The sequence below is a fragment of the Gymnoscopelus microlampas genome (genome assembly GCF_963454915.1).
Source record: "Gymnoscopelus microlampas genome assembly, chromosome: 1".
Lineage (NCBI taxonomy): Eukaryota > Metazoa > Chordata > Actinopteri > Myctophiformes > Myctophidae > Gymnoscopelus > Gymnoscopelus microlampas.
In genome coordinates, this window is record NC_139962.1 from 60634830 (window position 1) to 60651242 (window position 16413).

Sequence of the window (16413 nt, forward strand, 5' to 3'; positions counted from 1 at the left end):
TTGTAATAATAATCAGAATCTACAAAGTAACTAAAGTTTTCATATAATTGTAGTGGAGTAAAAGTATAACATTTGCCTCTGAGATGTAGTGGAATAGAAGTCAAAGTATAGAAAACTGGAAATAATAAAAAGAAATACCTCAAAAGTGTACTAAAGTACAGTACTTGAGTAAATGTACTTAGTTACTTTAGTTTACAACACTGGAAATGTACAGTATACTTTTATGGTTCATTCCCTAACCAAGCCCGCCATGTAGTGGTGAGACATTTCTCGTTCAACTATCGATTGCAATATTGTGAGGAAAATACAGATATAAAGTTGATAGTTGTCAGTCTTTCCCTCTTTCCCCATCATTGTCCCTATCATATCACTAACATACTAATATTACACATTCACGAAAATATTCCATGAAGAAATACGAATTTTAATCTGCACGAGTGAAGAAAAGCTCATTTATGCTATAAATGAAAAGCTTTGCAGAGTTGAATAGCTCGTTGCCCTTTGACCCCCAGGAAGGGTGGGCACCAGAACATTCTGGGCACCTTGGAAGAGTGGGCACTATGGAAATGTGGGCACCAAAACAGAGTGGGCACCAGGCCTCGGACGAGTGTGCAGGAGTAAGTTTAGACATATTTTATTAAAACGTGGCTGGTCTTCCCGGGTCTGGTGCCCACATTTCCCTAGTGCCCACTCCTGTCTAGTGCCCAGTCTTCCGAGGCCTGGTGCCCACTCTTCCCTGGTGAACACTCCTCTCTAGTGCCCAGTCTTCCTCCAAAAATGGTGGGGAAGGGCTGATGGGCCCAGTATTCCTATTCCAGTATTCCCATACCAAAACAAAAGTAGGAAGTACTCATTATGCAGAATGTTTTCAAATGTATTAAATGTATGAAAATCTTTAAAAATAGCTGATAAAAAATAGCTGATCTACAAGCTCACAATGCATTGCATTGTGAGTCGTGACCCATTGTGAGCTTGTAGATCTGCTATTTTCAAATGGCCGAAATGTATATAGGGCTGAAGTGGTTAATGTATGTTCTGTAATAATAATCTAAATCTACAAATTAACTAGTAACTAAAGTTGTCAAATAATTGTAGTGGAGTAAAAGTACAATATTAACCTCCTAGATGTAGTGGAGTAGAAGTAAAAGTATAGAAAAATGGAAATACTCCAGTAAAGTAAAAATTACAAAAATGTGTACTTAAGTACAGTACTAGAGTAAATGTATTTAATTACTTTCCACCACTGCCAACCACTAAAAGGGTTTGAGAGATTCTAATGATTCTAATGAGGTTCTAAAGTCCTATAGATGCACTAGACTAGAGGGATAAACATGCACTTAATAAGCATCATGATGGTGTTTTTCTTGTGTCATCTACAAAGTGGAAGTTTAGACTCTTCCTTCAGTTTTCACTATAGGACGCTTGGGGCTCTGTTATTGACATGAATGACTAATCCGTTTAACAAGAAATGCAAAGTTAATAACAACGACAAATCACACAAAGACCCTGGCTATAGTGGCCCACTGAGCTCCTGGGCCCCTGGGCCTGGGCTGAATAGCGTGCCTGCCCCTGCATTATAGAGATCCCCTTTTCCCCATTTGGGGTTGTGACTAGAATAGAAATACTGCTGGCATGGAGTACAAGCTAAGAAGAGAAACCCAGAGAACACTCAGTGATAATACAATCCTCAGTATTAATTGAACCATTAATGACAATATCAATTGACCCAAATAGACACATAAGGGTAGGGTGCTGTTTACTGTGGTTAGTTTGCATTAATGATTAATTTTGGTATATTTTGGCAATGGATAGAGACCAAAAGTCATGTGCACACCAAAACCTTTTTAAGGTACAAAACAAAAAATAACAAACGTAGATAAAGTAGGAAGATAGGATTCATACACTTAATTGAATGCTCTTTCAATGCGACTAGGGATGCACGATTAATCGGTCATCATATCGGTATCTGCTTTATCGACCTTAGAAATGCAACATCGGTATCGAACCAATATCAGAATAATGTATTGGTTTTAGCTGATATTTTATTTGATAATATACGTACTGTATAGTGTGAATGAAAAGCTGAAAAGGCATTTGGTAATGATGAAGGCCGCAGATTCAATCAGTGTTTTCTGGAGAAGCTTTCAAACGGGTCAACAAGTTGGGAAAAAATTAAATAGAAACATGTACAGGAATTTTGAAAAAGAGGCCCTATCTCAGTTCTGCACATATAACGTGTGATGTAACGTGTGATGCCTCTTGAACTATGACTGGGAGCCTATTCTATTTTCATCTCTGTAAGAGAGTTGTGTAGTATTGTCAATGTATTGTGTGATCTGTCTATGTATTGTGTATTTATCCGTTGTGTTTTTTTGTGTCCTGATGGGAAAAAAAAGAAAAAGAATTTCCGCAAGGACAAATAAAGCATCTATCTATATACTACATTTACATTGTGTAGAGGCAATCAATCTACACAGTCACAGGTAAGTAAGTGAACCCTACTAGAAAGTTGTATTGCAATATCGGTTGATTTGACCATGCAAATAATCGGTAAAACCAATTTCAATATTGTGCATCATTAAATTCGAGCCCTATCTTCCTAATCAGTATCCTGCTGTCAGTATACTGGTCAGTAACCTGGTCAATATCCTGGTGTCAGTAACCTGGTGTCAATAACCTGGTGTCAGGTGTCAGGTGTCAGTATCCTGGTGTCAGTATCCTGGTGTCAATATCTTTGTGTCAGTATCCTTGTGTCAGTAACCTGATCAATATCCTGTTGTATCCTGGTCAGTGAGCAGCCATTGGGTTGTGATGAGCTGCCTGGAAAAGCATTTCCTGACGGCCTTTTGGCACTGACAACTGTGTAGATCCTTCCCTGTCTGGGTGGCATGGCTCACTGGGTAGACCCTTCCCTGTCTGGGTGGCATGGCTCACTGGGTAGACCCTTCCCTGTCTGGGTGGCATGGCTCACCTTGTATAATTTGGGGAGAGAGTGCAGCACTAGGCGTAACCTTATTAACCATCGATTTTCATCAGTTGGTCGTAGAGGTTATGCAGTGTATCATCTCAGGACTTCTCTAGGGAAAGGTTTGAATGTGAACAAATGGTCCATGTTTGTTACCTGTTTAGTACTAGGCTACTATTATAATGAGAGACGAGACAATAGTTTTGAGAAAGAGTTCAGGAAGAGACAATAGTCGTGTGTCCTCACAGAATAGGAAGAGAATTATGCTTTGTTATGTCGAAAGGAAAATGCACTTTTCTCATCAGCTAAGCAAGGGAACTTCGTTCACACGTACACAGGTATTTTTTAAAACGTAGCTTTTCCTTTTCGTTTTTGAAAATCTCTGCGTCTACACGGCCCTGTTTACAAAAATATCTCTGTCCACACGCAAACGTATTGAGAGAGTAAAATCGCAGCTGTCATCTCGAGACTGTCTATTTACAGCGGTCAACAACTGCAGTCTCGCGATAATAGCCATATTATTATTACTATTAAAGATTTATCTTTGTAATTTTGAAAAAATATTTCTTAAAATATATAGTTTGGACCAGTCTAAATTTACAGAAGGGGGTCCCTGGAGGAAAATAGGGGAGGGTCATGCCTTTCTAATTTTAGTCCAAGGGAGGGTCATCAAATTTTACTTTGAATCCAAGGGAGGGTCATGCAATTTTCCGTCCGTTTTTTATATACCTTTTTAGTACAGCAGAAAAGTGGTCAATGACCCCCTCTATTTCAAAGGATACAAAGGATTCAAATCAAGTACACCTTGGTCTGTTTAGAATCAATGACGGTCGTTAACAAGCCATCAATGCACAGCCAGTGTGAACGACCCAGTCAAATCTATCAGCGTCTTAACGATGGTGGTTGAACAATTAAGCAAAACTTCAACAGGCGTTAGGCATATTGGAGAGATGCATTATCCCATTTCCCAACACAGAGATATCCTCTTTTAAGTGCGTTTTTGTTGCTCATAGAATTACATACAACAGGTAGGTTACAATGACCATTTTATGGACAGTTGTGTATAGATGCCAGCCTAGCTCCACAAATAAAACCAGAATAATATGGCCATAATTGATAGCCTAATTTGTTTTAAGTTAGGCAACAGTGTCACTGTAGTTAATAATTACAAGGGCAGAGTGACAAAAAGTTGTAAACTACTGGTTACCAAATACTCAACTTTCTTCAATCTGACCAGGATTCAATGGGTTTACCACATGTAAGTTGAGAACACTATCCATTCTGCCACCACTACTACAGACACTACACTGTGCACAAGACTGGCTACTGTAATGTTCTAATCAATGTGGAACAGGGCCGTGCAGAGAGTGTTGAAGGGCCAGGTGCTCAAAATATCCACAAAAGGGCACATATGCGCACACCGATTTTTGGGGTGGTGTTTTTGTGGGTGTCCCTCGTGCCATTTCACACCAGAAATGTAGTATGTTGGATGTCTTATGCTAATGGAGCAAGATGTTCCACAATAACATGGCCCATGTCATTACTGCCAGTACCCTCTCCTCTGCCTCATTGAGGGTAATGGCAGTAATGACATGGGCCATGTTATTTTGACCAAAAATGTAAAAGTTTATATATTTGAAAGTAATGTAAAGTATACATGATGTGAACATGCATGGTACATCATTGTCAGATTATCCTTCAACTTCTTGTTTATGCCCCAAAATGACTGGATCTGTTTTGTAGCAATTTGTAGTAATTATACATTGAGGTACCCAGATGTCCCTAGTGCCCAGCTATCCCGTTATCCCTGCATCATACCACAAACAGCCTAACACGTTAACTTTAAGATGAGGGCAAAGTAACTACAATTTCATTTGACAGCTTCAGTCCATGTGGGACTTTCATCAGTGCAAATTTCAGTAAAATAAGCATTACGTTCTCATTTAATTTGTCAATAAAAACAGTCATAAACCTCATGTTTATGACTAATAGGCTCTACAGCAGCCATATTATGAAGACATTCACAGGGGTTACCAATGATACTAATGAAGGCTCTGTTCCATTCATGGTCAAAAATAGTTAGGGTGCTGATGTTGTGCATGTTGGCTCACTGGAAACACTCTGCTACACCAGTGGGTTTAAAGTTGGGGTCCAGGGACCCTCATGGGCTTCCAAATGGCCCCTTGCGGGTGTGTAACTCTGAGAGCGTACAAATGGAACCAAATGGACCCGTTTGGTTCCATTTGTACACTCTCAGAGTTATGGGGGTCGTGGAAACCACTGTGCTACACTAAATGGAACAGAGCCTTCATTAGTATCATTGGCAACACCTGTGAATGTCTTCACAATATGGCTGCTGTGCATAGAGCCTATTACCAGAGAGCAATAAAAACAAAAGCAGAAGCAAAGCAAAATACAATGCATCTCCAATTTAGTCAATAAAAACAGTCATAAACCTCAGGTTTATGACTAATTCTCTCACAAATCCATCTACTATGCATCTGCTATTTTCCCCTCTCTAAGTCTCTGTATCGATGTTCAAACATTCTTTATTGAAAGAAAATCACAATCTCAGGTCATTACATAATTATACTGTTCCAGATCCAGCTACATCCACCTGCCCTGTCAATTTCTCCCAGTCTGAACCCATATCTCTCTCCTCACTCTCAGAGGTGGTTTTACACCACACATGGGCAACATACGGCCCGGGGGGGGTGCAGCCCCGGCCCTTTGACCATCTCAATCCGGCCCGCCAAGTCTTTAAAAAAGATAAAAAATTACCCCCCTAAAGAATGTACATTCTGAAAGGCTGCCGTATGTTAATGGTTTTGAGACAAATGCATTTAATTCGACTCCAATTAATAGTAATTGATATTTACCATGTGAGTGCATCCCTCCATCCGTATGTACTCAAATGTTTTATGTTTCTAATGTTAGTAATAGTGAAACAGTCTGCCTCAAGTACATATTTATAAAAGTGAAGAAAAGGCCGCACACTCATATCCACGATGCTGGATCATTTATTAAATGAATACCAACGTTTTGACCTGGAAAGGTCTTCTTCAGACAATCCCTGAAGAAGACCAGGTCAAAATATTGGTATCCATGTGTTAAATTATCCTGCATCGTGGGTATGAGTGTGCAGCCTTTTCTTCACTTTTAGACGTCTTTACCAAGCTCAGCAACACCTCATCGATACTGGTGTGCGCCCTTCTCCTGTTTGTTTGAGTCCATATTCATAACAGTTATGAGTGCATATCAGATAAGATAAGATACTGTATAACTTTATAGGCTCATTTAAAAGTTGATACGTCATTGACCTGGATTGGTTTATGCAATAAAATCTTTTAATCTTTAATCTTTTCATTGTTACCTTGTAGAGAATGCACTAGAGTGATACAGTACAGTACAGCAACATTGTGTAACAGAAAGTTCTTGTTGTGAAAGCAAGGACCTTATTTTAAAATAGTCTGGCATGTCTACCACATTCATGCAGTTTTAACATAATTCAGCACCATGTGTTTCAAATTTCAACTGAATTGTACAATGTGTGGCCCAATTTATGGAAGTCAGTATATGGCCATCTGGAAATAAATACTGCCCACCCCTGTTTTACACCTACGGCCCACAAATTGTCCCTCAGACAGCATCCCCTCCCGGCTCCTTGTTGAGGTTTTTTGTTCGGTTGTCCCAACCGTTTTACTGCTGATCGGGCTATTAGAGATCTAAAATACGTCTAAGGGCTAGGCTAAAACGGGGTTATAATTGGTCTAACAGTGAAAGTTTTTTAGCGGTCAAGGCTTAGCCTAGACGTTGATTAGCTGTTTTTTAAGCGTCAATTGGTAGACCGTCTATATTATTTAAAAAACAGCTAATCAACGTCTAGGCTAAGCCTAGACCACTAAAAAACTTTCACTGTTAGACCAATTATAACCCTGTTTTAGACCGACGTCTAATAGCCGACTATTGCTCAGTGGGACGTCTCAGCTCAGGATGTGTCCCTGCTGCCTTTAAACACACAGTTGTACATCCACTACTAAAAGAAAAAAAACTCGAGCCATCAATCTTGTCACACTTTAGGCCCATTTCTCATTAACATTGTGTTTTTTTTCAAATACCAATTCTGCCAAAGACGTAAAAAACATATATATTTGTTTATGTGGTTTCGTAAAAGATCGCGATGTTTTCTGTCAGACGAGTGATCAGGTTCACTTTCCACTCACCCGGATCCGGAAACAACATCATCCGAAGATTTCCGCCTCCGTCCAATTCCAGTTTAACCTTGGTCCTTTTCATTAAAACGTCCAATGAAACGTCTAAAATCTTGTGTCGACTTTTTTTCCCCTGTGTTCCGCATAAGTATAATATGCTCAACAATATCTGCACCATGAATCAAGCAGAACCCGATATGAAATGGAAAACACAGCTTTTCAGGTAGCTTCTTTGTTTTATTATAACAGAAATAAAGCAGTGGTATCCATCCTATTCATCATGTCATCAATCTGTTATTAAAGCACTGACAATTTCTCCATTATGTAGTTTCTCTAATTGTTACAAATACTGACAGCATGGCTGTTTTTAGAAGAACAGCTACAGAGCTTAACCAGCAATAGACTAAAAGAGAATTTTACAATAAGGTACAGTTTAGTATATAAATGTATAAACAATATTAACATTTAGCCTAGGTATTTATCTTGTCAGACCAAGTACATACAGTAGGTGGCCAGTGACTTTGACCAGTTTAACTTTCAAAACCTTTGCATCATGCATGTCACACAAACACCAAAGTCATTTTGAAAGTGAAACTGGTCAAAGTCACTGGCCACCTACTGTACAAACACAAGGAAATGTTTTCTTTGAAATGGAAAGTCATTTCCACTCATTCCTCACTCAGCCATGGCCCCGAGAGCAGCAACATTGCTGCTTCTCTTTTTCCTACATGTCTGCTCCCCTGACCGCCTCCCTCTCCGTGCTCCTACCAGTTGGTTTCAACACTGCCGTTCTTCCACCGACCTCTCCATCACAGCCCTGGAGGTCCTGCCTGGCGGAGGCTGGGACAACCTGAGGAACCTGGACATGGGTCGGGTGATGAGCTTCAGCTACACCCAGTGCCAGACCACCGAAGACGGGTACTACCTGGTGCCTGACGAGGTGTTTGTCATCCCCCGGAAAGTGACAAATGTTCAAACCTACGCAGAGATCATCAGTTCCTGGCTGGAGCACAGCAGTTCCACAGCTGAATCCATCAATATGGAAGCGTCTTACCAAGGTTATTATAATTTTGCATTTGTCTTTACCATCTATTGTCTCCGCCAGGCCGAAAGGCATGGCAAGAGAGTATGTTTTGCACCCTGTCCGTCCGTGTGTCCGTGTGTCCGTGTGTGTGTGTCTGTGAACAGCGAATCTACGGCACCGTTGGCCCGGCCGATGCGAAACTTTGCACACACACTCCCTGGAGGCCAAAGCCGAACCTCTGCCCCAAATCTTTCAGATTGGCCTATTATAGTGCCACCAGGAGGCCGATTTGTGTAAAACACATTTTTGGATATCACTACATAGAATCTCGTACAGATTCTGTCCAAAAAACCAGAGCCGCAGGAAGGGTGGTGCGAACGGTGCGGCCGCACCGGGCCCCGCGCTACGGGGGGCCTCGCAAAAAAACGGGAACATTTTTTTTTTAACATGACACCCAACATGACACCCAACTTGATGTTTTGAGGGCAAAAATAACCCCAAATAACCACCCAAAACTCGGATATATCGGACAGAAACCGCAAAAAAATCGCGCGCGCGCGCGGGTACTCCACGCACGCCAACTCCGCACCGGGCCCCGCATTTCTCCCAGACGGCTCTGCAAAAAACACACAATTCGGTACACAGTATCTCTATAGTCAGGTGATCAACACAGATCTGTCAGATTTTTCATATTCCATCCTAATTGGCTAACATTGGCTTCCAAAGTTTGCCGGAGAGGTCCGCTTTGAAGAAAATGGCACAAAACATGAACGCAGCGTGCAATTCCCGTGAAATTTTGCACACACATTCCCACTAGGCCGAGGAAAAATTGCCACCCTTTTCACATTGGCCTGTTATAGCGCCACCAGCAGGTCTAATTTAGCAAAGCACATTTTTGGAACAAAATGCCTCAAATCATGAATGCAGTGTCCGATTGAAAGGCATATTATAGCACCACCAGGAGGCCACAATAACCTACCTGGCCTGGCGAGACCTGTGCTCCGAGGAACACTTTTTCGAGTTTTTATTTCAACTTGTTTTCAGTTTAGTTTTAATTCATTTTGAAGCGGGTTTGCCAGTTTATTTTTTATTGAGCTTAGTTTTTAATTACTGTTAGTGTTAGTTTTAGTTTTTTATTGGAATATGGGCTATGTGTAAGGGGCAAGACATTTATTGTGTTATAAAACTCTCCTCTGCCCCCTGAGACGTGCCTTATCCCGTCCTACCACTGAGGTTAAACTTAAACATGGCCTTGTTCAACACCAGATCAAGTACTCATAAATTGTTTATTCTGAATGACCTTTTTAACTTCCTGCTTCGAACTGCAGTCCTTCGAATTGAATCTCCCCCCCTCCCCCAAATATAACAAGGACTTCATAAATGATTTTAGTGATTTTCAAAATCTCAAAAATGAGGGAAGGGGTTAGTCCTTTTAACTGTGGACTCCGGTAGCCCAGCTGTTCTGGTTAGTCACCCAGTCCGTCACTGTCCCGACTCATATAAAGGGCCATACACTGGACCTTGTTCTGTCCTATGGACTATCTGTTTCCCCCATTGTATTGTGCCCCTTATCTAAAACCATCTCCGACCACATTCCCATTTTATTTTCAGTTTCTATTCCCTGCACAGAGCTTATTTCTTCTGCCCCCGCATGCTGCTCACGTGCGATTAACCACACAACTCCATCACAATTCCCTGCCATTTTTAACGGCTCATCGCTCCACGCCCTTGTTAACATCGGTGCTCTCAGTGCAGAGGTACTCATTTGACCAGTTTGAAAGTGCGAGGATTTATGAGGGTTTTATGAGGGTTTCTAGGTTCAACCTCACATGTACTGATATCCTGAACTCTGTTGCCCCCCTCAGGATCTCACGCACCAAAGCACTTTCTGAGCCATGGCTCAACGACTCAACCCGCGCTCTCAGACGCGCACGTAGGCAAGCAGAGAGAAAATGGCGGAATAATAAACTGCATGTCTCACTAGAGATCCTACGAGGCCGCCTGTCCAATTACCAGAAAGCCGTCAAACGTGCCAAAACGGAACACATCTCCACCCTAGTCAAAAAAAAAATCCATAAACCCCAAGTCATTTTTAAAGTGTTTAATTCCCTCATAAATCCTCGCACTTTACCCTCTTTTGTGCCTTCACCCACTCTCTGCGAGTTTTTTTAAAAACGTTTTTTATTGATAAAATCACAACCCTCAAGTCAGCTCACACACCTGCTGTCCATGTCCCTGTCCCTTCCCTGTGTCATGTATCCTTGGATAAGTTTGATCCCATATCCCTCCCTCCACTGTCAGATACAGTCAGTCGCCTGCGACCCACAGACTGCCCGTCTGACAGCATTCCCTCTCGCCTTCTAGTTTTTGTTATTTCATTAATGATAGGTATTAGGTAACCTTTTATATTAATCTTATGTCTTACAGGTGCCGATGTGGGAGTGACTGCTAAATTCTCTGCTGAACATAAGAGGGTGAAAACCAACCAAGTCAAAGACCGCTCTGACACATGCAGAGTACAAGTGAGTTCCCTTAATATGTTCTTTTTTCTTTTTCTTTTTTTCGTGGTCTTGCAAATGTGGGAAATGATGTACTTACTTATACACATTTTCCCTTTCTCTCATTTTCCTAGATACGGAACAACATTTACACAGTTAAAGCTTATCCTGATTTCACTCTGGATGCCCACTTTGTTCGACAAGTAGAGAACGTTGCAGACGCCATTGCAAATAACCAAGCCAGACAAGCCACTTACCTGTCAGAGAAGATAGTGGCCGACTATGGAACCAATGTGGTAACTAGTGTTGATGCTGGGGCTATCTTAGTTAAAGACTATGTCCTATGTCTCAAGCAGTGACTCCACAATGACTTCTGTCAAAGCGTCAGCTGGCTTTAAGTTTTCTCAATTGTTTTCAATTAGTGTAGATATTGGGTTCAAACATGACTCATCAGAGCAGAGCAATTATGACAATAGCATCACTTCTTCCTTCATCGAGGGCCACGGAGGTGCACCCTTCTACCCTAACATGAGTCTTGACCTGTGGCAAGAGAGCACCAGAAATAACCTTATTGCTATTGACCGGTCTGGGCTGCCACTACACTATGTCATAAACACCAACACGTTTCCCGATCTGCCAGAGCCCACCGTTAACAAGGTGGCTCTCTATCTGCAACAGGCCATAAAGCGCTACCATACAGTGAACACCCACCCTGGCTGTGTCGACATTGACTCACCAAACTTTAACTTTCAGGCTAACGTCGATGACAAGTCTTGTGCGGGGGCAGCCACAAACCTCAGTTTTGGTGGTGTCTTCCAGCAATGTGAGACATATAGTGGTAGCCCTACATTCTGCCAGGAACTGGCTCAGAAAAACCTACATACAGGTGATTATTCTTGCCGCGAACCCTACAAGCCAATGTTATTACGCACTGAGGTGAAAACAGAAGACTATACTATTAGGCATTGTGAATCAGTTTCCTATACCTGTTGGTTATTTTTTACATGCTATTATGACATCTGTGAGTATCGTCGCCATGTCAACGAGGCTAAAGTCCATACATACTGGTGCTACTCCAATGGTCCTGCAGAGGACCAAGGGTTTCTGTTTGGAGGTCTCTATGGCAACTCCCTTGAGAATCCTATCACCAAAAGAAAGAGCTGTCCTCAATACTTCACCCCAATTAAGTTCCTGGCTAATGATTTAATGATCTGTTTGAGTGATGATTATGAACTTGGTGCCCAAAACGCAGTGCCCTTTGGCGGTTTATTCAGCTGTGAATCAACGAACCCCTTGGCAGGAAATCAGAATCACTGTCCTCCCCAGTTCAGCCAGCATCAAGCCGCAGTCAGTGACGGCTGTGAGATTCTCTACTGCGTCAAGTCAGGAATGTTCCGAGGTAATTATTCGCTGTCCATCCGTCTACCTCCTTTCACTAGACCTCCTACGATGAGCTTGCTGCAAAACAACACAATCACAGTGATGACAGAAGGGAACGAGACCTGGATCAAACTGAGTTCATCTAAATCATGGATAAGCACTGAGACCGATGATCTTGAGCATATGATTAAGATGCATGCCCCAGATTCTCCTGGTGCACGTGGGGCGAAGGCAGGTATAGGGCTGGGGGTCATTGCTTTAGTCAGCTTCATGATTGCAGGTGTGGTGCTCACAGTAAGATGGAAGAAGGGGTTGCCATTGTGTAAAAAAGACAGGGAGGAAGAGACTCTTCCATTGCTTGGGAGCAACAATTAACTTTATCAAGTAGCCTACACAGAAATGTATTGTACAGTGAGAGGATAAATGTGTTTAAGATCATACAGTGAACTTTATTATTTTCGATGTTGTAGGTCATGTATGCTACACAAGAGTAACATTCTTGAGTGTCTTGGGTTTTGGTATCTCGACACGAATACTGAATAGGAAGTGCTTAATCGCAAAGCTCTCAAGATGCATTAATCACGCAAATAACATGAGCTATGTTATTGTTGTAGCATATATGATATACAGTAAGTAGGTCAGTGTGGTTCTCAAACTTTTTGGGCTTCAGGACACAATATCCCCGATTTCTAAATCCAAGTACACCCTGTCCCTTTACCATAGCTAGCATATGATGTGATGAATAAATGATAAAACAACTTTTGAAAGAATACTTGGAGTTAAAGAATTGCAATTTGCTATTTGTATGTACTGCATCTTTTTGATTATTGGATCTGTTCCTATCCTTTTTTTTCTCCTGCTCTTCTCAACAGCATCTCTACCCTCTCCTTTAAGTAGGCTACAAAATGGAGCCTGTAAACCTGTGATGTGACAATTAAGTTGATTCTTAAGTTGATTGAGCAGATCCTTTTAGCATCCTTTGTACAAAACTGTAGCTCTGTGCTTTTTTTGCGAAACGTTAATAAAGTATTCAATCAATCAATCAATCAAGATGGTAATATGGCTGGTGTAGCTCTGCTGGGAAGACCACTGTTGGTTTGAAACAGAGAGTGACGCAAGCATGCACACACACACACACACACACACACACACACACACACACACACACACACACACACACACACACACACACACACACACACACACACACACACACACACACACACACACACACACACACACACACACATGACATGTAGCAGGTGAGGTGACTGTGGTCTGGGAGCATGGAGTCCAGCAGGTTAATTAACAGCATACCTGTACCACCAAAACACTCCTATATTGATGTCACTTGCTTATAACACAGCTCTTATATTTACATAACCACCTCAACCCTATATACTACATTAACCCACGGTTGTATGCTAGGTTCCTCTAAATCTCTTCACAGAATTGTAGCCGATCTGCAAGCGCACAATGCGTCACAATGTGACGCGTTGTGCGCTTGTAGATCGGTTATATTTGCCGAATGTTTGCCAATTATCACAGAATGTTCAGCTATTATGACATGCCCACAATAGGCACACAAGTGTTCATGTACGCTGGGCAGGAACTGTTACTGAAAGTGTCTAAGTGGAAGTAGGTTCAGATATAAGTATGGTCAAAGTGCACTAACAGTATAACGTTGAAAAAATACAATTTACACCCAGTACTGCAGGTATCAGGAGGAGGATTTCAGATGTTGCATGATGTCCGCCAAGTTTTCATGATCGATCAGATTATATTGTGTGTCATGGTATTCAAATTCTGCTTGCATTGCATTAACCAAAATGTCATTCTGTACAGTACCTCTCCTGTGTTTCATCCTTGTTGCTGTTGAATTTCCCTCTGGTTTATATTAGGACTCTATTAGAACAAAGATTTGGATGTGGTTATGTACAGTAGGAGGACTGGAAGAGTATGCAAACATGTCCATTATATTCCATGCAAAATGCTGTGACCACTGTGTCTGAATCATAAACAACCAAACATAATGTGCACTCATTACCACACTGCAGACCACACTGCATCTCTCTATCTCACACACACACACACACACACACACACACACACACACACACACACACACACACACACACACACACACACACACACACACACACACACACACACACACACACACACACACACACACACACTTGGGCACGCACGCATTTATTATAGTTTGTTTATAAGAAAAAACATGACATACACATGCTTTTCAGAACAAGAAACACCAAGGGTAGAACACAAAAAAAAAAACACAATAAAGTCAGAATAATGTCCATTGTGGCCCTTGGTCTTATAATAACAAATATGTGGCTTTTCTTTGATTTCGTTTTTTTGTTTAAAGAGTAAAATGAATAAAATGAGTACATATCAAGCTAGCTCTGGTCCATAGTGTTAGAAGGAGTTTTCCTTAACGCTATGGACCTACTCTACTTAGTGGGAACACTCTGAGCCCCCACCTCACGTCTAAAATACACTTTTTGGAATAAAATATTTCACCGAACGAAATATTTTCTTTTCTGGCCAAAAAGTGTATTTTAGACGTGAGGTGGGGGGCTCAGAGTGTTCCCACTAAGTAGAGTAGGCTTTCAACTCCATACAACCGTCTTTGTTTTGGTGAGTAGCAAAAGTGTATTGTTTTGTTTCACTAAAGACGAGAGGCTGTGCAGCCTGTGGTGCGTGCGCAAAGGCTCGAAAGTCCCATAGCGTTAAGGAGAACTCCTTCTAACGCTAATATCAAGCCAAAAAATCTAGTGCTGAACTTGACATCCACCCATTCTGGGAGGAGTATTAGATCATACAGGGAGGAGACAACATCTTCACATTAATGTATGCTGTGTGTGCATCTGTCCTCAGTCCAGACTGGAGACAAGAAGCATCTATCATCTGGTAGGTACATTATTTACTATAACATATTATTATAATATGTTCAATCAATCCAGACTTGAACCAACTTGGATATTAATATCTGTATGTAATAATATTACTTTACTTAGACATTTCAAATGATGCACTGAATTGATGTACAATGGCTTTGGAAGTCAAATGCTCATGTTGGTAGTGGTGGAAGAAGTGCTCATATCTTAAAGTATAGCAATACCACAACATAGATATTCTGTTACAAGTAAAAGGCCTGTATTCACAATTTGACTTGAGTAAAAGAACAACATTATTGGCATCAGAATAATATTTAAAGTTCCAGTAAAATTACTCATTATGCATAATGGTCTAATATTTCACAGTCATATTATTGGATTATAATTAGTTTGTGTTCATCAGTTTAATGTACAGTACTTACTTACTTACTTTCCAGCACTGCATTTTGGTTCTTTCCATAATACAGTAATCACTCATAAATTTGATATAATGTATATTTCTCTTAAGATACAGACTCTATGGAGTGACAGCGGTCCTTATTCTGTTCCATGTGTTTAGTTACCATGATGATAATGTTGACTCCAATACTGTTGCTGCTGGGTAAGTGACGGTGTGTGTTGTCATTGTCATGTTGTTTTGCATAGAACTGAGACGGCTCATACACACCTAACCTGTTCAGACACTAGTATACAGTTACACTAGACTACAGTATATTGAGACAGTATGTCTCATTTGTTTGTTGGGCTGAAACCTTGTATCTCAATATATATATAATATATATTTTTTTCTCATAATTGAATGTCGTCTCTTATACTTCGTCATATGACAGTGTCGCACAAATGCAGCAAAAAATAGCAGAACTACAAGCTCACAACATCTGGCATTGTGAGCTTGTAAACATTTTTTTTTATTTTTCTATCGATTTGTCACCCCATAGAGACTTGAATTCATGGATATTTTTTTGTTTTTGTCACATTCCTAAGCCATTAATTTGTTGACCAGCGGACCGGTAGGCAGCAGTTCCGGTAGGAGACACAAAGGACTCTTTGTGTCTCCTACCGGAGCCGCTGCCAAATCAAATTATTGGCTCAGGAATGCGTCAAAAAAAGAAATCCATGAATTCAAGTCTACATGCGGTAGAAAAAAAGTCTTTTTGGGGGTGAACTATCCCTTTAAAGTTTTATCTGTGGGTTTTATACATATTGAACCAATGAAAAGCATTAACAAGAGCTTGTAATTAATTAATAACTGCATTGGATCCATTGGAATACAAGTTATTTTTTCCATTTTCTGAAAAGTAACTTGGACAAGACTTCCACTCACGAAAGGGGAAGACGACAAGGGGAACGACTATGGGGAAAATAACTCATGACACGATATTGAATATTTGTATGTTATTTTCTGTAATTT

The 16413-nt window shown here is 40.9% G+C and overlaps 1 pseudogene across 1 annotated transcript; it reads left to right on the top strand.

Annotated features, from left to right (window-relative positions):
* The first annotated feature begins 7861 nt into the window (after positions 1-7861).
* LOC311045975 (macrophage-expressed gene 1 protein-like) lies at positions 7862-12462 on the top strand (annotated as a pseudogene). Its single transcript, XR_014602905.1, has 3 exons — positions 7862-8234; positions 10628-10722; positions 10833-12462. The product of XR_014602905.1 is annotated as a macrophage-expressed gene 1 protein-like (transcript).
* The last annotated feature ends 3951 nt before the right edge of the window (positions 12463-16413 follow it).